The following is a 20,604-nucleotide window of genomic DNA, read 5'->3' as shown; positions in this document are numbered from 1 at the left end:
AGGTTAAATCTCCATTGAGCTGTTGCTTCGCATTCGAAGATGATATGAGTGGCTGATTCCTCACTCCATAATCTACAAATGGGATCATCGATGTACATACCCATGTTGTGTAGATGTTTTCTCAGATACCAGTGACTGGTTAGTAGTCCCACCACTCGTCTGAGTTTTGCCCTCTCCAATTGCAGCAGTGTTTTTGCCAATCTTGGTGAGGGTTGTTTGATCATAAGTTTACTATGTCTAGCACCGCTAGAGTTTATCCACTTCTCTTTTTGTTTTGCTTAGATCCATTCTGAGATAGAGGATTCTATGTTTGTTTTTGTTATCCAAAGGATAAGTTCGGGGTCTATGTATGGTCTTGCAGATCCTCCTCTGGCCAGTTTGTCTGCTTCCTCGTTACGCAAAATTCCCCTGTGCCCTGGCACCCAAGATATCATCAGGTTGTTGTGTTTTCCCAGATTTTGGATGCATTCACTGACTAGTTTGGATGTAATTCTTTTACATGCTAATGCTTTAATGGCTGCTTGGCTGTGTGACCTTATGAGGATTTTTTTGTCAGTGTAACCTCTTCTAAGATTTTCCAGGGCACAAGCATTGATGGCATGTATTTCCGCTTGAAAGACCGAAGTATACTTCCCTAATGAGTTTGATTGCTCATATTTTGGGCTTGTACAGAAAATCCCGATCCGGTCCCTTCGTTTGTTTTGGAGCCATCTGTGTACCATACATTGTATCTGATGCTCTCCTGTGTTCTTCCTCTCCTTTATAGTCTGTTGATACTTTATAGGAAGTTGTGAAGATTCTTTCCGGGACCTGTAGTCAGTCCCCATTTCTAATAATGGGTGTCTAATTTTGTTGATTATGGTTGTATGCCCGAATTGTTTAGTTCCTTTCCAATTTAATTGTTTTTGGAGCCTAAATGAGCTTTTCCTAGCCTCTTCTTGTATGAATATTTCTAGTGGAGGTAGGTTTAGCAAGGTTTCTAATGCGTTGTTCTCATCGCCCCTGTGATACATAGGTTTGCTAGTCTTTGTATGTTGCCTAATGTTTGGGTAGCTACTTTTTGTTGACCTTTGTTCCACCTCAGGGTGCATGAAAGGAACGCTAAGATAGATTGGATTTTTAGATGTGATAGGATACTTGCATAGATAGAAGTTTCAGATGTAGAACCTTGTGCCATACGCCACTATTTGCTAGAAACATCTAAAAAAACTCCTTGACAGAGCAGCTTACGTTTTAGGAATTAGCGATAGTGTCTTCAACTGAACAATTTTGGTGGATTGTGGAGAGTATATCGTCATAGATTTCTAATGAGTAAGTTAAAACATTTTTTGTGTGATGGAAAACTCGAATCAGTCTACAACAGGAGGATCGAGAGCTGTATCGCCAGTAAAGGTGTACTACAGTGTTGAGGATATATAACGCTGATAATTAACGTAGCGAGTATACTCCATCCAGGTACACCTAAAAGGAGAGTATAGGTGAGGTTGATGTTCGGTAGGTAATGTGGAAGTATCGTTGAGAGGGATTGTATTTTTTGATGAGATAGTAGGGGTATTCACGATCTTTGTGTTAACCTTGTTAACTCTGTTAGGTCGTGTTAGATCGAGAAAAATGATGAGTATTGTAAGAATCGGCTAATTAACATTGCTCGATCTGACAGGCCAGAGCCAATGTTAGGTGTTAGGTCGAAAATGTAGCCACTTTGCTATCCGTTAGGGCGTAGGTAACTAACATGGCAGCCATGAATTTAACAGCTGTTTTTTAAAATACGCATTAATTAAATCAGACCAATACATTTCTTTTGTTAATTTCTAACCTGTCTCATTCATAATAGTTACAACCCCTATCATATAAAAATAGTAGGTGTTAGACGTTAGGATACAGGTTAGGTATGGCAGCACGAATTGAAACGTGTCATTTGTTACTATATGTATGTTAGTAAAAATATTCGTAAATTAAGTCAAAGATTGGGTATGAATTATATGTATATTTGATTATTCTAATCTCGCCACCGTTTTTACTCACATTTATGTATAACTACTCATCAAATGGAATTAAACTAGAGACATGAACGGGGCAATTTTGTGTTTGTGAGTGTCCATCTAATCGAGTTAGAGTTGATTGTAAGAAATGATTGGTATTGGCAACCGATTGTTAGGGTGGACTTTCTATTGTCTGAAATGAAATATTGATTCATTAGAGTTACAGTTGCTACCAGTTAATACACGGTTTTCGTCCTCGGCTCTAATTATTACGGAAACAGGGCGATATCTAGGTCGTAAATAGCTAATGAGGCAGGCCTTGTTACATATTGGTTTTTACACGATCGCGACGCCCTCGGCCATCGGTTTTCTGTCAATTCTATCTCCAGTTTATGTCTCGTTTATAACGATGAAGGCGAGTTATGTAAGGCTCTTCGCGATATGGTCCAGTAAGTTCAAGTAAGACAATGCTTGATATGAATCCGTTATCAGATATGACACATCGCATTTCATATTTTAATACTAATGGCTCAATACAGCGAAATATATAGATCAATAGTACATAACTATATTATATGATTATGTCAGCACCCTACTAAAAAACAGATTGATTTTAGAGTATTAAAACTTTCCAACCTTCCAAACACATATTGCTTCTATAGACCCATCGGTCTCCTTCTGTGATGTCCAAACCATTCGTAAGTCTTTTATAACACGTTTAATGTACATAAAATCATTCTTTCTTACCAAATTCGGTGATTTGAACATATCATTTCTCGATCTAGCACGGTTTCATTGTTATTGGCTCCATTTCAACCGTTCAAAAGAAAAAATAGTTTTTCTTGGCTTTCTAGATGTAGCCCAATCTTTTGGTATGGCTGGCATCAAGACACTACTCAATTAGTACTAAGGCACCAATACAATTTGGCGTTTTAAAAGGAACCATTCCTGGTTCTATCCTGCTGACCATTTCTGTTGCTGTTTATTCATTCAGTCGCTTTTGTCCTTTCGTGATGTCATGGACCAGCTCACACCAGAATTTCATCCGGCCGTCACCTAGTTCCGTAATGTTGAATCCGTCACCTCCAGAGTATCATTCATCCATGTTGTCGCTGGTCAGTCCCTCTTCATGTTGCCTTCGACTTTACCTAGCACCTTCTTTTTCACGGTCATCTATATTCTCATTATGTGGCCGAAGTGTTTCAGTTTTATCTTTAATATCATTCCCTCAAGTGACAGTCTTATTTTAAGCCTTTTTCGTGAAGTATGGACCGATTTGATTTTCTTGCCATCCAAGGAACTCTCAGAATTGCCCTCCAGCTCCACAGTTCAAAAACACCAAGATACTTAGGGCCATTCCTAGCTAGCAGACTGACGTGTAATCCCCAAACAAGACTTAAAAGAAAATGTGGATAACTAGAAATAATTTTAGGACCAAAATCTGTTTTGTCCATCAAAATTGAACTAAATTTATGCAAGTCATTACTAGGACCATTTGGACATGCACAGCTGAACTATGTGGTTCCGCCAAGTCAACCGATCAAAAAACGGCAACGATCAAAAAATTTATTGGCAGATTGATCTTACCCTCTACTGCACAACAACAACAACTTCCAATCAAGTCAGATACTTAGGGAATACACTTAGACAACATACAGACGTTGAATCCTCAAACAAGACAGAAAACGTGGACAACTAGGAAGACTTTTGGGATCGAAATATGTTTTGTCCATCAAACCTCAACTAACTCTACACAAGGAATACTGCGAGCAATTTGAACATATTGAGTGGAACTGTGGCGTTCTGTCAAGCCATTCCACATCGAGCGCCTACAATTCTTCCAAGCAAAGTTAGACAAATATCAAAATTCTTTACAGCATGACTAACTTATGTATCCAAAACAACCACAAAATAACTTTTTACCAGCTGACAGACTCGTCCCGATCCATCCTTACCATACTGCGTAAAGCCAGAAACACACTTACCCGATGCTACGCCATGCGACGCTACCCGATGCTACCCGACGCCTTGCCACGCTTTGGTGGGGTGTGCATATCTATCCGACGCAAGAACACGTCGCGTACAATCCACAGCGTTTGTCACAATAATCATTATCGCAATCGCAACGCATCTTTTGTCTTAATGCACTATTTTGAGCAAAACCTTGTAATAAATTGTTAGTTAAATTTTATGAGCACAACCATCCAAGAAATTGTTTGTTAAACTTAATTGTTTTAAATAAAGTTACTCCTAACCATCATAATTAAACAATGTTTATAAAAACTTATGCATTTTTGATCTCGTTTGATCTGGTTTACATTAAAATAACATGTTGTAATTAATATAACGACAAAATTACATGTAGTTTGAATAAAAATATGAGTGTCCGGTTCTTTTGTCTTCGACTGTACTCGATGCGACCCGACGAAAATCTGAACAGTGGCGATCGCATAGCGTCGAGTAGGGTAGCGTTGAGTGGCATCGGGCAGATGTACACGGGGGTAATGCAACCTTATGGAAAATGGGAGTTTGGATTTGCGTCGGGTAGCATCGGGTAGCGTCGCATGGTGTAGCATCGGGTAAGTGTGTTTCTGGCTTAAGCCATATCTACACTTCGCCATGCAAAGAGTACAGGATGCAAATAAATGGCAAGTTTTTAACATCTAAAGAACCTATTATCCTACGACTACTTGTATTAAAAACCGTATTTTACAAATGACCAACTAAGACAACTGCAATAATTCACATGCTATCAACTTCTCGAATTAATGATGTGTACACGGTCTGTTAGGCCTAAAAACTCACAATAACATGCGCTTATACAATTTTTCCAAAAATTGATATGCCCAGTTTTGCCCTGTACTGATTATACCATTGTTATTTTAGAATAGGCCAACTTCCAACAACCTTGGAATATTGGATTAAACCGATGTAAAGTTTTTCATAACAACATTCACTTGATGTTAATGAAATATCTGTATATTTCAAGTCTTTTCCAATAATGTTGGAACAGGTGTAGCTGAGAGATAACGTTATCAAAGACAAAAAAGAATCTTTAACTGGATTAACGCCTTCCCACATAATTTGCTAAGCATTAATGCCCGATTAAATGCAAACTTAATAAAAATCTGCCGTCCTTTCTCAACTTACTGAAAATACTTCGAACAACCGCATAGATAAAAAGATCAGGCAAATGTAATATAAGTCAGAATGTCTTTGCAAACATCATTGATCTCTTGAAATTTGATCAAATTCGGATTTGAAGATATGTCGATTATACGAGGATCCACGAAATGGCTGCAATATTCCCACCCAACTGACTTAATGCTATTAATCTCCTATGCTGGATTAATGTATAAAACAGTTACTATTAAAACACGTGTTAAAGTTTAAAAGCCTGCTAATGACTGACAACGTCTGGTCTTGCAGTAATGCACAAACCAACAACCCAACAACTATTACAACTCTTGACAAACTTCGTAACTCTAGAGCAGCGGATTAGATTTACAGAGGAAAATGATTTAATTTGCGAAAACAAAATACCAAAGAAATTGCAGAAATGTAACAAATCAATACCGACAAATTCAAGGCTGTTTTATTAAGGTGTATTTTCAGTTTGTTATGTGTGTATATACTTATAGCGTTTAAAAGGCAGAAAACAATGCGCTCATCCTAGTCAATGAAAACCGATTTCGATTAACTATTAGAATCATAGCTCGAAGCGGAATTCTTGCTGTTTACTAAGGGCTTAAATAAACCAAAGTCAATTTATCAGGGGGATTGAAGCAGTGTGTTTCACGGGTTCCGGAGATCGATCCTTCTATTAATGGCTGTTTGTGAGACTAACCCCAAAACCAACAGTTCCCCTGCTTCTCTCTTCGTCCATTTGCTATTTTTCAGCCTCCACCTCTTTCTCCTCTTTAATTGAAAGCATCTAACTAATACTACCGTGACACCTTTTAAAAATAAGATAGTCTTTGCTATTCTATCTTCTGTTGTTGGAATGGTCGTTTTAATAGACACAGAAACAAATATACATTTTGGTTTAAAAGTTGGACAGATCTCATTCGGAAATATAATTCTAATAGTAATAATAAATATAATTCACCTTTAAATATCTCTTTTTGGAAAGACCAATTATGTACTTTATTGGCAAGGGTAAGTTCTGTTAGTCGAGAAGATTTCGCACCTCGTGCCGCTTCTACTATCCATTTTTCTCTCGACCCTTATATCAACCCTGGATTTAATACCTTCTAGCTGACGTTCAAACGGATTGTCTTTGTACAAATTAAACTGGAATTTTAAATTGCGAAGAGAGCGTGCTTATTTGAATTATACACCGTGTATATAGTGTATGGATAAACAATGGGTTGTATGGTGTTCTTGCGATATAGAGTACTTTTTATTAGGATATTAGAGGAGGTTTCATTTTTTCGGAGTGTAAACTCAGTACACTGACTTGCGCCTTTTCTTTTGTTGGTACAGCTTTCTGCTTCTTATATGTTAGAGTTCCTCAATTATGTAGTAAAATGTACAATAAAAATGAGAGAGAGAGAGAGAGAGAGAGAGAAAGTGAGAGAAGAGATAGTAAGAAGAGAGAGAAAAAAAGAAAGAGACAGAGAGACGGGAGAAAAAGAAAGAGAGAGAAAGGGCAAGAGAAAGAAGGAGAAAGGGGGGGAGTGAGAGAAGAGATAGTAAGAAGAGAGAAAGAGAAAAGAGGAAGATACAGAGAGAGGGGGAAAGAGAAAGAGAGAGAAAGGACGAGAAAGAGAAGGAGAAATGGAGGGAGTGAGAAAGAAAGAGAGAGAAGGAGAGGAAGAAAAACCCTGAAAGAGAAAGTGAGAGAGGAGAGAGAGAAAAAGAGCGAGAGGGGGAGTGATGGAGAGACAGAAAATATAGATCGATTGATAAATAGGCAGATATATCGAGAAATAAATAAATTGAAATATAAAAGGGGAGAGAGATACATATAACGTGAGTGATACAGAAAAACACAAGGGAAAAAGACATATATATTGATAGATATATACACCAGAAGGCAAAAAAAGAGGCTCCCCTTAATATTTTTAATTATCTCTTAGACAATCTTCCATTGATTATCTTATAACAGTATCTGGTCCGTTTTAAACGATTAGAGGGAAATAAAACACAAACAAAATCTCCCTCTTGTGTTTACAATTGGATTTTTTAAATAAGTCTTTGAATAGCCAATCTCTTCTTTGTTGGAATTTCAGTAAAGCTTCTTTACGTTCCGGTGGTTTAATTTTTGAAGATGTACCATTATATGTATCAAATTTGTTTGAGGGATGGTTCGAAGTGATGCAGAATAGGGTAGAATCATAGCATTGCGTATGTAGCCATAAAGCATGAATCAGGTCGCAATACTGTCATATCTCAGTGAGATGATGGTTTTATTGTTTCGAATTCTACTGCTGTTGAGATCGACAACTATTTCAACAAGTTAGAAATGTTAATTGCAGTTTACATACTGTCATCTGTAATTTTAAACTGAATAAGTTGAGTGGATCATTAAATTTGTCCATGATAGTAAGAAATTAATAACTGGGTCTTGTAGTTGAGTAATAAACTATAATTAATTTTTCGAGTTTGAAAGTGTTAAACATAAGAATTTTCCTGGTAAAATGAGTTCTTTGACGCACCCAACGTAAACAACGCTTGTCACCCCCTACGAGCAATTGAAACCGGCGTACCGGAAGAACATTTCGACGGGGGATTCTTCACAGGTTTTTCACATCAAAGTGCCCGCAACCCTCCAGAACTAACAGTACGACCCTACATTCTCCTCTCGTCTTTATCGTGAACCAATCCTCAATAAATTGCGATAAAAAAATAAACAATTTAATTTTTTTCTTGAATTCGCAACTTGAAACGCCATGGAAACAAATGGGTGATTATAAATTTACAATCTATCTGAGATTTAACAGTACTACATCTCGCCTTTCTCGCACGCGTCGAGAAGATCTAAAGTGTCATTTAATGCTCGAGTATTAATCAAGTTGGAACATAGCAAACATAGATCACAGGCAAGAACTTAGGTCAAAGGAAAACTTCATATTTTAACGGTAGCTTTTTTACGTCGAATTAACTCTTCTTAACATCAAATTAACCTTTTTTAATTTCGAATTAAGCCTTTTTAAACTCCAATGAATCCTTTCTAAGGTGAAATTAAACATTTTTTAAACCGTTAAAACATAGGAGATGGAAGGAACATCTAATTTGAATTCTAATTAAATTTCTCCTCTATTTTCTACTAAAAGACTAGTTATTTTATATTTAAAACAAAAATTCTCAAATCTACAGAATTTTTCTTCAAATGTCTATATTTCACTTCTAACTTTTTTAATGTTTCAAAGAAACGGTGAGTGTAAAATAAAAAGTGGTAATTTGAATTTTAAAAAAGGTTAATTCAAAGATAAAAAGGGTTAATTTGAAATCAACAAAAGATTAATTTGAAATCAACAAAATGCTAATTTAAAATAAACAAAAAGGTTAATTTGAATTCAATAAAGTGTAATTTTAAACCAACAAAATTTAATTTGAAATCAACAAAAGGTTAATTTGAAATCAACAAAAGATTAATTTCAAATCAACAAAATGTTAATTTGAAGAAAACAAAAAGTTAATTTGAAGTAAACAAAGTTTAATTTTAAATCAACAAAAATTTAATTTGAAATCAACGACAGGTTAATTTGAAGTAAACAAAAAGGTTAACTAGTAGTCAACAAAGTTTAATTTGAAATTAACAAAAGGTTAATTTGAATAAACAAAAAGGTTAATTTGTAGTCAACAAAGTTTAATATGAAATCAAGAAAAGGTTAATTTGACATCAGCAAAAGATTATTTTGAAATCAACAAAATGTTAATTAGAAGTAAACAAAAAGGTTAATATGAACTCAACAAAGTTTTATTTAAAATCAACAAAAGTTTAATTTGAAATCAACAAAATGTTAATTTAAAATCAACAAAAGTTTAATTTGAAATCAATAAAATGTTAATTTGAAATCAACTAAAGGTTAATTTGAAATAAACAAAAAGGTTAATTTGTATTCAACAAAGTTTAATTTGAAATCAACAAAATGTCAATTTGAAATCAACTAAAGGTTTCGTATATTAAACCTTTCATTTCGGTATAGTAAACCTTTTGTTCATGTCATATTAACAAAAGGTTAATTTGAAGTTAAAAAGTTCATTTCGAAAATAATAAATAATTAATGTAAAGTTAAAATGGGTTAATTTTACATTAAAAAATGTACAATTTAATGTTTAAAAGGGTAAAGTTGATGTAAAGAGATTATAGAAGACTAAAGAAATAGAATAATAAACCAAAGGTTAATAAGGGCACATTTGAAATTTAAAAAAAGATTAATTTGAAGTTAAAAAAGTTCATTTAATATATAAAAAAAATCATTTGATGTTAAAAAGGTCAATTTGAAGGTAAATAGGATTATTTTGAAGTTAAAAAGGTTATTTTGATGTTAAAAAGGTTAATTTGAAGTTAAAAAGGTTATTTTGTAATAGAAAAAGCTAACTTAACAGAAAAAAAGCAATAACGATTTATTTTCTCATAAATTTCTCTGAAAAAATAATATATTATCTGGTTTTATGTACTTGCATGTTAGCTCGATGCGATTGTTGATGCGATAATTGTCTTGTTTTCGTAATGGAACGTTCGGAAAATTTCAGGGACGAAAGTGGAAATTGAAACCAGGACCGCTTGTTCTTCCAGCCGAGAGTCTGACATGCAACCTACTCTACTTAAATCTATTTCAATAATAATATAAAAACATGTGCTAGATTTAATCTGAAATAAAATAATCCAACTCCGCTCAGTTACGATTTAATATTTTAATCGCAATAATGACTGGTGAAAAAAAGGAAGTGTGGTTAATAAGTTTTCATTCTCAGTGTAGATTATCAATGAAAGTTCATTTGTATTGAACTGCAAACTATTGATTTTTTTTAATATTCAACACTCAAATATTAAAAACATGGAAGAAATTTTAAGAGACATCGTGCTGAAATGTGTGAGTGAAATGAGTTTTATTTAGGATGCACGTTTTTATCCTTCTTTTCTGATTGCGTCAATTGTTTATGTTGTACTTTATGTATTTATGCTTTATATTCAACCGTCTTTATGTCAGTTTTGGTTGTTTTAACTGGAAGAAGCCGTCGTATATAATTAATTGAACGGCTTTAACTGTTTTAACAGTAGCGAGCACGAAATTAGATCCACACCGATTAAAGTCCTATAAAATTCCAAGTTCTCTAAGTGAAAGATTGATCTTTGATTGTTTTTTACGCGCTGCTTCACCCAGGGATTGGCGTTGATGAATAAACACGTTAGTTGAATTGAAGAGGGTAGGTGAGAGGTTATCGAGGGGTTAGAGGATTATCGGAAGAGGCCGTTGCCCTGGGCGAGTACATGTTGGTCCCACCCACACTATCGTTCGTTTTCACGTCTTCCCCATAGAAAAACAAACATCATTTTCCATATTCAGTCGATGAGGGAATAAGTTTTGCGATTTATTTCATTATAAACAGTGTTTGTGTACAGTATTGCAATTTTTGGAACTTCTAGGGAGATGAAAAAGTTAGAGACGTTACAATTCTCTCCGGTCGTTTTTCAGTTTATTCACCGAGTGAAAATGATCATTCGACGCTATCGGTTCATCAGACTCATAAAAAGTGCATCGTGAAGCTAAAAAATATTAAATTCCGGAACGGTTAATTGGTGTGAAAAGTTCTTCTTAATTTTCGGTCAGAAACGTAAAGGCAAAGTTTTCCGTTTCTCTTTGCAATTAGTAAGTTTATTATTCCGTGATGAACGTAAGCCGGACATTTTAATATTCCAGAACATAATCCTCGTAAATGGTTTTCGTTTCAGAAGAAATTCATACAAATGTTAATGACGTTCCGGTTTATTTGCATTATTGGCTCTCGGGATTGCATCAGTTTTTTTTCATTTTTCAATTCTTGGCGGCCGGAATTGAAAAACTTTCACCTCCTGCAATATTCATGATCTAAAGAATCGGTTCGAATAATAAATTGAATTATGACGGCGTGATATTGTTTCCAAAAAACCTTGATGAGGGAATTCATTTCCTAATGACTCTCCAGGCCTAGGAAAGTCCAAATTAATATTTATATTTGGGCTGATATGGATGATATTTTTTAAACTGTCCTTTATTAATTGTTATTAAATTGAAAATCCGGTATTACAAGTTTTAGTGATTAGTCTACCCATGAAAGACATAGATCTGAATTCTCTCACTCTCTCTCTCTCTCTCTCTCTCTCTCTCTCTCTCTCTCTCTCTCTCTCTCNCTCTCTTTCTCTCCCTCTCTCTCTCTGTCTCTCTCTTTCTCTCTCTTTCTTTCTCTCCTTCTCTCTCTGTCTCTCTCTCTCTCTATCTAGTCATTTATCTATCTATCTATCTATCTATCTATCTATCTATCTATCTATCTATCTATCTATCTATCTGTCTATCTATCTATCTATCAATCTATCTATCTATCTATCTATCTATTCCTCTGTTGTTCTGACTGTTTGTCTATCTATCTATTTATCACTCTATCTTTTTATATATAATTATAACATTAAGGATGATTTATTTGTCAATGTACACACGTTTCTATTTTTCTCCATCTCTATCTCGGCATCTTTAACACAATCATTCATCTTCCATGCATATTATTAACTGTAAGAGTATCAAGTTTGTAACTTGGCTTACGATGCAATTGTGTCTAACGTTTTGTTCACAACAGTAATTCTGAGTTAACTTTTTTTAATTTATTCGTTTTAAATATTACATATGGCTAAGTTTACATTTTTTTCAATCTATTTTGATCTGGTTTTCACAATATATATTTTTTCCAGGTGAATACGCATGCGAGACCGCACCATTCCGTACAAATAAGCAGGTATCTATCAGAGAAAAATTCAACTTTAATAAAATGAGCGCATTTATTTTCCGTGCTCCAATTTAGTTTCATTTTGAAGTAATGTAATTGCAACTGGTATTTTATGCGAAGACGACGAAGGGAATATTGTTATCAATAATGACGCAGAGATTTATAGACATTCCTGCAATAAAATTAAATGAGTTTCACTTAAATAGAAAATTCATGAAATTTAGCTAAGAATGGATATTTTATATCTTAATGATAATTTAAATGGAGAAGAGAAGAAAGGAAGAAAGATAAAGAGAAAGAGAGAGAGAGAGAGAGAGAGAGAGAGAATGAGACACTTCAGATCTATGTCTTTCATGAGTAAACTATAAAATTATAAAGAAGCCAGGGAGAAAACGACCATTTACATCTAAACTTGTCAGTGAAGCGTCCAAGACTTACATTGGGTGCAGACAAGCTGGCCAGAGGAGGTACTTCAAGACTGTATATAGGCTTAGAACCTATACTTGGGGTAACAAGTTCCCATATTGTGTCAACAAAATAAATAAATAAAGATGTGGACGAACTCCAGAGGTGCCAGACATGCTAAACTCATTAGTAAAAAATGCTCAGACAGTGCGAGTGGTTAAGTGACGATAGCTTTTCCACTCGATGTATTTTCGCGTTTTTTTTATTTTTGTTTATTTATTTTTTTAATTTGAATGATCTCGTCTCATGTAACTGCTATATTTCTGAATAAAGAAATAAAAAACATTGCAACAGTTATGCTGAATAAAACTCGTGGGAGTGATAAGTCATACGGGTCACTGGCATCACATAAAACACCTACTCTACATTGGTATATTCAATAATGATCGAAATTCTTGGATATGTAAGGAAGAAGAAGAAACTGTAACATATGTTTTTTCCATTGAAGATACTCTTATTGAAGACCGAGATCTGGGAACTGAGCTAAAGAACTTGGAAAACTACAATAAGCCAAAACTCTGCAGTTCTTGTGNCCACGGATATGAGAAATAAAGAGATTTTATAGTTTATACGATACGTAGATGATTTTTTGGAAAAATCCTATCTACGAACGAGGCGATTTCTCTTCAAACCATAAACTTTTGTATAGTTGATCTATTAGCCAATAAATTCGTTTCAATAGCAATCGAATGTGATTCGTAGTTCGTTAATCGTGTAATTAACCAGTTTGCATGTGCTTCGATGAAGTAACAAATTGGTGGATTATATGGTTGATTGATGTTGGCTCTCTTTAATCATGCAATTTCACGCATTCGTACTCATTATTATGAGCACTTATCAACGTTTTATTGTCTAGGGAAATTTTTTCGAAATGATTGAATTTCTGAAAAAATGTTGCAGAAAACGACAAACATTCTGACCTATCTCGCATTAACCGTTTGCACAATTCCCCAGGCAAAGTAGAAGAAGAGAAAACTTAAATTACACCTCCTAAGTATGGCCGAGGGGTCTGAAAGTGTGATTTGTTTTAAGATTGGATTCAGAAGTTTGCGACCGTGTTTGTTTAAAAATCAATACGTCCTGCAATTGTGTTTAGGCAGGGCCAAGTTGTCCAGCCCAGAAGGATTCTTCGCCTTAGAGCGGAATCCCGCTTTCTTTACCTTCGACTCAATTATTTATATCTGACCTGCCCCAGGCCTCGCCCGATCCGTTGACAAGCGGCAATTTCTTCTTGCAAAATAACAGCGACTTCCGGTTCTTTGTTCTTTACTCGTAAGCATCCATACATTAAGTCAAGTTCAATTATAGATTCCGTCTGTCAAACTAACTCTTTTTTAAAGTCAAATTTACCTTTTTTTAAATTCAAATTAATAATTTTTCATTTCAAATTACGAAAAATTTACTATAAAAGAAAATAAATATAGCTTTGTTCTGTCGTTAAATTTTTCTACCTTCAAATTAACCTTTTATTACTTTCAAATTAATTTTTACTTCAAATTTACATTTTTTAACTTCAAATTAATCTATTTAGCTTCAAATAAAACTTTTATTACAATTTAAAATTAAACTTTTTTACTTTAAGTTTACAATTTTTTAACTTCACATCAACTTTTTTTTAATGTAAAATGAACTCTTTAAAATTAATCTGTAAGACTCAAATTACCAGTTTTTAACTTTAAATTAAACCCATTATATTTAATGTTCTATTGACCAATTTCCTTCTTTCAAGTAATTAATCATTTTATGCAAGGTTTTTGGTTGAAATGAAACAGCTAGTGCCCCGAGCGGGATTCGAACCCATGACCACTCGGACACCAATCCCGCTCGTGGCGCTAACTTTTTCATTTCTACCAAAATCTCCTATAAAAATATTAATTAATTGCAAGAAGTTATTTGGTCAATCAGACCACTAAATATAATGGATTTAATAAGTAAAACAAGCGTAACTTCACTAACAGCTCCCCGTGGTAACTTCATATGTCGCCGAGAATCGAATCCTGATTACACGACATTTGAAAAATGGCAAAAAGGAGGGAAAATTCGAAAGATTATAGGTTGAGATGAGGAGTTGGTGTCACGATAGCTCAAGTGGTAGAGCAGCGGCGTTCGCTGAAAGTCGTGGGTTCGAATCCCCCTCGCTAACTTTTTTGTTTCAACCAAAACCTCACATAAAAGGTTGAAATACATTAAACTTTTGTCAATTTGAAATTAATTTTTTGTTTACTACGTTTTGTTAATTTCAAACTAAATGTTTAGGTTCATGTTGATCTTTTTTAATGTAAACTGTATTCTTTTCTTAACTTTAAAATAACTTTATTTTTTATGTGAACCCTTTTTAACTTCGAATGAAATTTTTTAGTTGCAAATTTACCCTTTTTTACTCCAATTTAAACTTATTAACTTCAAATAAAGGTTTTTTAATTTAAAATTTACTGGATACTTCGGAGAGAGCAACTTACCCTCAATTACGCGGCCGGGTTCATGGACAGGCCGGGTCATTCATTCATTAGGGCGATCCACGAGTGCCTGCCTGTACAGAGCCGTATACGGATGCATCCCCTAAGAGGGCTTGATCGGGACGGTGCTCCGGCCAGGCGACCAACAGACACCCCGTGGACCCTTCCGGCCATACTCGTCCGAGACGATCTGCGAACTTGGCCAAGTCGTGTACACCGTCATACCTACCTTGCCTCGTTCCTTGAACATAGAAATAGAAAAGGTTTTCGTCTAGTATTTACAGACGGATGCAAGACCGACGATCGTGTGGCGTGTGCCGTGTACATTAGGGAGTGGCCACTTTCTGGTCCTTGTTCCCTCATTGCATATTTGAGATTTGACACGCTCTCGTGTGCAGACTTTTCATCGTTCGAACCGACTTTCTGAGCGCTGTTTGTTCTTTACGAGACAGATTTTCTGTGGGCCGTATACAGACCCGTCGGCCTGGAGGGTAACGAACATGCGGACGAGGTGGCGAAAGCCCTCCCGGCTGGACCATCGCGATCACGACTTCTGAAGCCAAGCTACCGTCAAAGAAGATGAAAAAAGAAAGATGTGTCAGTGGGCGGGGCCGTCCGAGGACTCTTGGGGGCCGTGTCATGGACCCCGAAAACCTCAGCCGGAAATGAGGGATTGTTCTTACACAATTAAGAATAGATCATATGTAGGTGTCCCATATGCAAAGAAGGTTGCTTGATGTGTCCCACATAATAGAATCTTGTCATGCCCTGGCTCCTTACAGAGAAATGTAGGCATGCCGTCGAATTTAAGCATGGTTGTCGAACCCAGTAGCGAGTTTAGGGATTTTCTGGGCCCCCTGTTCTGCTTTTAGGAAGTCGTGGTTTTTTTTGTATTGTATATAGATATATTTTATGTGTTTCATTTGAGTGTGTGTGTATTTAAAGTGTTAGTGGTTATGGGTGATGGTGAAATATAGCGTTACCATCAACCCTCCCTCTCCTAGAATGTGTAGAGTTCGATGGCTCAAAATTTATAAAACACCCCTTCGACCCTAATTTAAATGAGATTATGAATACTATATGTAGGTCGATGGAAGAATACCGAGTACTCCACCGATTAATCAGAATGATTGCAAAGTTTGAATGTATTCATATGGATGAATTTATTTATTTGTGCGATAGTGTTACGAAAATGAGTTAGTTTTAGGCTAGAAGGTAGTATGCACGCGTTGGGGACTGAAATGACCTAGCTGTAGATAGCCCCGTTGGTTGGGAAGGGATGATCTCCTGGGCATCTGGCTTAAAGGGGATACCAGCGACCCAGCCACATAACGGGGTAGGTGAAATCCCCTGAGGTGGATACCCTAGGGTCAGCGCACTGGGGTGTGACAACCCTTCGGGGTTAAAGTCCGAATAACTCATATGCGAAGAACTGCTGCAGGTAATGTAAAATTTCATTATATTTGTTATTTTTTGTCTAGAATAAATTGGCTATTAGAAGACTTATGAATGTTAATTACAATTGAAATTAACAAGTAAATATAATTAGGTATAAAACTAAAGTATTCTTTTTAAATTGGCACCCTAACTTTTTTTATTTAGTGGCGACTTCAAGAGATACAGCGAGTGAATTTTTTTTAATCCACCTAAACAAGAGGACTTATTAATGACTTACTGACGGATTTGGGGTTTTTGCAATTTGGTATTCCCCAAAATTGATCAGCTCCCATAATGTACTGGCTGAAATTCTTTTTTTCTATTTATTGGGCTTTTCGTTGCTCTTCTCTCCTGGGTGTCTTGTCACCAAAACGAAAATGAATGATAGAGCTATTTATATTCTCTTCAATCACCTATCCTACGTGAGCTTTCTTTAATTTTTACAATTCATGGACGAAATGTTTTTTCTACCGTTTGATTTGTTGGTATTTTAGACGTTATTATAAATAACCACGCTTTATCGCACTGTAATAGTATAACAACTGCCTTTTGGCCAGGTTTTCCGTTTCACGATCCAGGTTGAATTTACGTTGTGGCCACCTGAGACGGATGGTGTGGGCTTGAGCTCTCAGGTGTAAATCTAACCCCTCGGATAGGATCTCTTCTCCAGGACAAGAGCTCTAATTGTGTCTTTGCGACCCTAATAATTTATCCTAATCGTGTGGGTCGTGGGTGGCGACAGAAAACTGCGGCCGGTCATTGCTTCACTTCCACTCGTGTCCCTATTGTCCTCATCCATCCTTCTGAGGTGATTAGTGAGCCCCCCTTCTCCGGCACATTGACTCACTCTGAATGATGCACGGTTCAAGATAAACCTCGTTATTTCCAAGTCGTTAAATGATGGCACGTTTTGAATTTATTAATTATTTTAATAGGTTAATTGTTTTGTTGTCAACTGTAAACGTACTTTTACTGCTTTGTTAAAAATAGTTTTTCGGAAAGGTATTACGAAAATGTATATATTATTTATAATGACAACAATAAATTTGAAAATTTCATTCAACAGCCAACAATAAATCAAAGCTAACATGGAACATTCATAAATTTATTTACATCGAACTGGCAGTCCAATTACTAATTTCAAAACAAGATGACTTGAATATGCTTGTTCAATATTATACAATAATATAAAAAATATTATAAATATTATAAAAAAGAACAAAGTGAAAAGACATACCTTCTTTCCCCTCAAACTAACCCCTTTTAATTTTACATTAACAATATTTTCTTTCAAATGAACCCTTTTATGCTTCAGATTATCCCTTTCATTAAATCGTTTAAAAAAACTTGTAACATGTCTGAGAATTTAAGTCAAATTCCGCCATATTTAGTAATTTTTTGTAAATATACAAAAAAATGAGGTTTTAGAAGTCCATATGAAAATTTTTAATTTAAAAAAATTAATTTTAATTATAATTACATTGCATATCTAATGTCTATCTAATCTTGCATCTTCGAAGATCTCTATTATTTTGTCCTCGAATATACAGGAATTTTACATTATAATGCTTATATTTATATTGCTATGTTCTTTTTTTATTGCATTAAATTATGGGGTAATTTGAAATTAAAAAGGATGAAGTTGAAATTATTTAAGAAAATGCTAATTTGACATTAAAAAAGATTATTAGTAAATAAGTTTATCCCATTTTGTTTTTATCGTACAATACATTTTTTTCCGTCAAATTAACACGTTTTAATTTCAAATTTGCCCTTGTTATTCTTAAAATTAACCTGTTTTTGTGATTTGAAAATCGTCCATTTTAACATAAAATTAAGTTTTACGAATTTGAAGCTAAGCTTCCAAATATCCCTTTCTTCAAAGCATTCATAAAATTATTCATTTTAAAATTAACTCGTAAGTTAGAGCAATAAAGAAAAGAAGACAGTATGAAATGTAATCATGAAATAAAATTGCTGTGTATTTGCAATTTTTTTATATAAAATAACTGGGGTTTTAGAAATCCGTATGAAAATGAATTACAATTAAAATTTAAAATATTGTAAAATTAAATATAAAAAGATTCGTGTGTTAATTTGAGATATATTGATATTACATTACAAATAAGGCCCAATAATTAATCAAATAAGTCGAAATTTTTTAAAATAAAAATAACTGCTCTAGAAAATAATTATTTTATATTTAAAAAAATCTCAAATTACAATATGACTCATTTGTTTTTATATCTAATTGGGAACTTTTGATTGGCATTGATGGTATTTTAGATAATAACCAATTTTCACATTTTTTAAATTTTCCAATTAAAAAAGGATCCTTCATTGGGGACGGGTTGTTTCATAATTTGTTGAAGTCGTGAGGAAAGGACAAAATTATTATATTCAATTTTATATAAATTTTACTTATAATCAATTTCCGTGTGGAATTTTATATTAGAACCCATATTATATTTTATAAAAAAAATCTCAAATTAAAAGAAAAGATTTTAACCTAAAAAATATTTTTTTATTATATAACATATAGTTTTATCTTTAAAAATTATTTAGGTTTAAATAATTTTTAATTTTATTTATAATTACTTTTCATGGGCTATTCCAAGAGCCCAAATACTTTGTTTAAAGAAAATGCAAATATACAGGAATTGTACTTTATACTTGTATGCTTAAATTTCGTACTAACTTCTTTTTAATGCTTTAAATTATAAGTTAATTGACAATTAAAAGGGATTAATTTACAAATGAAAATTGTTTATTTGAGTTTAAAAAGGATTAATTTGAAATTACAACAAGTTAATTAAACCTGAAAAAAATTCTAGGAAGTATAAAAGGGTTAATTTGATGAAAAAATTATATTTTTAAATACAGTAAATACACCTATTAATGACATATAAGTGATAAACCACCACTTTTAATAAAAACAACGGTCAAACCCAAGGAAAAACTAGATTCAACTATAAAATATTTTTTAATTAAGAGAGGCAAAGTGGTCGAGCGGCAATTTGATTTTTCCTGAAGGTTGATTGAAACATGGCCATGAGTCAAACAGACGGAATAAATCCCGGAACACATGTTGACCTCCCTCCACTCTATATCAACGGGGACTGCTGACTTTTTTTTTCTTTTTTTTTTATCCCGATCACAATAAATCCGCATGATTGTCTACGAGCGTTCCCTCAAGCATTCTCTTCCTCAATCACATTAATCATACTACGTCGGAATCGGACTGGACAGTTTGAATTATCGTGAATCTCTTCATTCTGATCATTCAGGGCTTCGGCGGACAATTTATTGGCGAGTAGATGGACGGAAGAGTGCCATTTAGTTGCGGGGGTGGGTTGTATCGGTATCAATATTAAAGTTTGCACAGATATAATGAACAACTAAAGAAAGAAAAAAAATAGAACGAAAAAGACACAAACTTCTAGAACTGCAGCGTTTATTTTATTTACAAAAAAACTCCTGAATTCTAATTGACTAAGTGTAAATTCTACCATACATATATTCATGCTGTGGAGGTACATCAGGTTTTATCTAGGGTTTTTCGCCGAGACAACCAAAAAGTATTGAATTTGAAATTATTTCAATATCATTACGATTATTTGGTAACATCGTTAACAGCTTACACGGGAAATTATAATCATACCCTTCTTAAGCAATTCTGAACCCAACAGATATTCAAAACTATATTTATAATTCTTTGTATTTAAAGTTTTGGTTGAAATGAAAAAGTTAGTCTCACGAGCGGGATTCGAACCCACGACCTTCGGCTCAACACGCCGCTGCTTTAACCACCTGAGCTATCATGAGATCGATCCACTCAGACACCAACTCCCCATCTCGACCTACAACCTTTCGATTTTTCCCTCCTTTTCTTTCCCTCGATTTTTGAATGATATCGTGCTCGTGACACTCAACGTTTTCATTTCAACCAAGACCTTACATACAAACAATAATTAATTGAAAGAAGTAATTTGATCAATCAGACCACTAAATATAATGGATTTTTAATTATAATTTTGAACACAAAAAATATCTCTTCAAACAGAAGGATATGATACAACATTCGTGCCGAGGAGTTTAATCATTTTGGTATGCCTTTCCTTGCTGGGGATAGGCTGTTAGACGAGTATTTCACCATGCTGATAACACCTGTGTGGACTTTGGATTTTGATGTCACCTTTCATCTTTTCTCAACTACACTTACAAGACTTAGCTCCCATTTTTTGATTTATACCACACTATAATATTACACATTACTACAAAATTTAACATTTTGTTATTATTAATACTAATTATTTTTAAGAGAGGGACTGGTC

The 20,604-nt window shown here is 34.3% G+C and overlaps 1 protein-coding gene and 1 non-coding gene across 8 annotated transcripts in view; one reads left to right on the top strand and one right to left on the bottom strand.

Moving 5' to 3' along the window:
• LOC106673701 (teneurin-m) overlaps positions 1 to 20,604 on the top strand; it is a 574,800-nt gene that overhangs the window by 105,894 nt on the left and 448,302 nt on the right. The gene's annotated exons all lie outside the window — the stretch shown is intronic.
• On the bottom strand, positions 20,022 to 20,095 carry Trnan-guu. The gene has a single exon. It is a non-coding gene; the product is annotated as a tRNA-Asn (tRNA).

This window comes from Cimex lectularius, unplaced genomic scaffold (assembly GCF_000648675.2).
Source record: "Cimex lectularius strain Harlan isolate CLEC.00 unplaced genomic scaffold, Clec_2.1 scaffold4, whole genome shotgun sequence".
Taxonomy (NCBI): domain Eukaryota; kingdom Metazoa; phylum Arthropoda; class Insecta; order Hemiptera; family Cimicidae; genus Cimex; species Cimex lectularius.
Note: the sequence above shows the minus strand (reverse complement) of the source record. Positions and strands in the feature narration are given on the sequence as shown.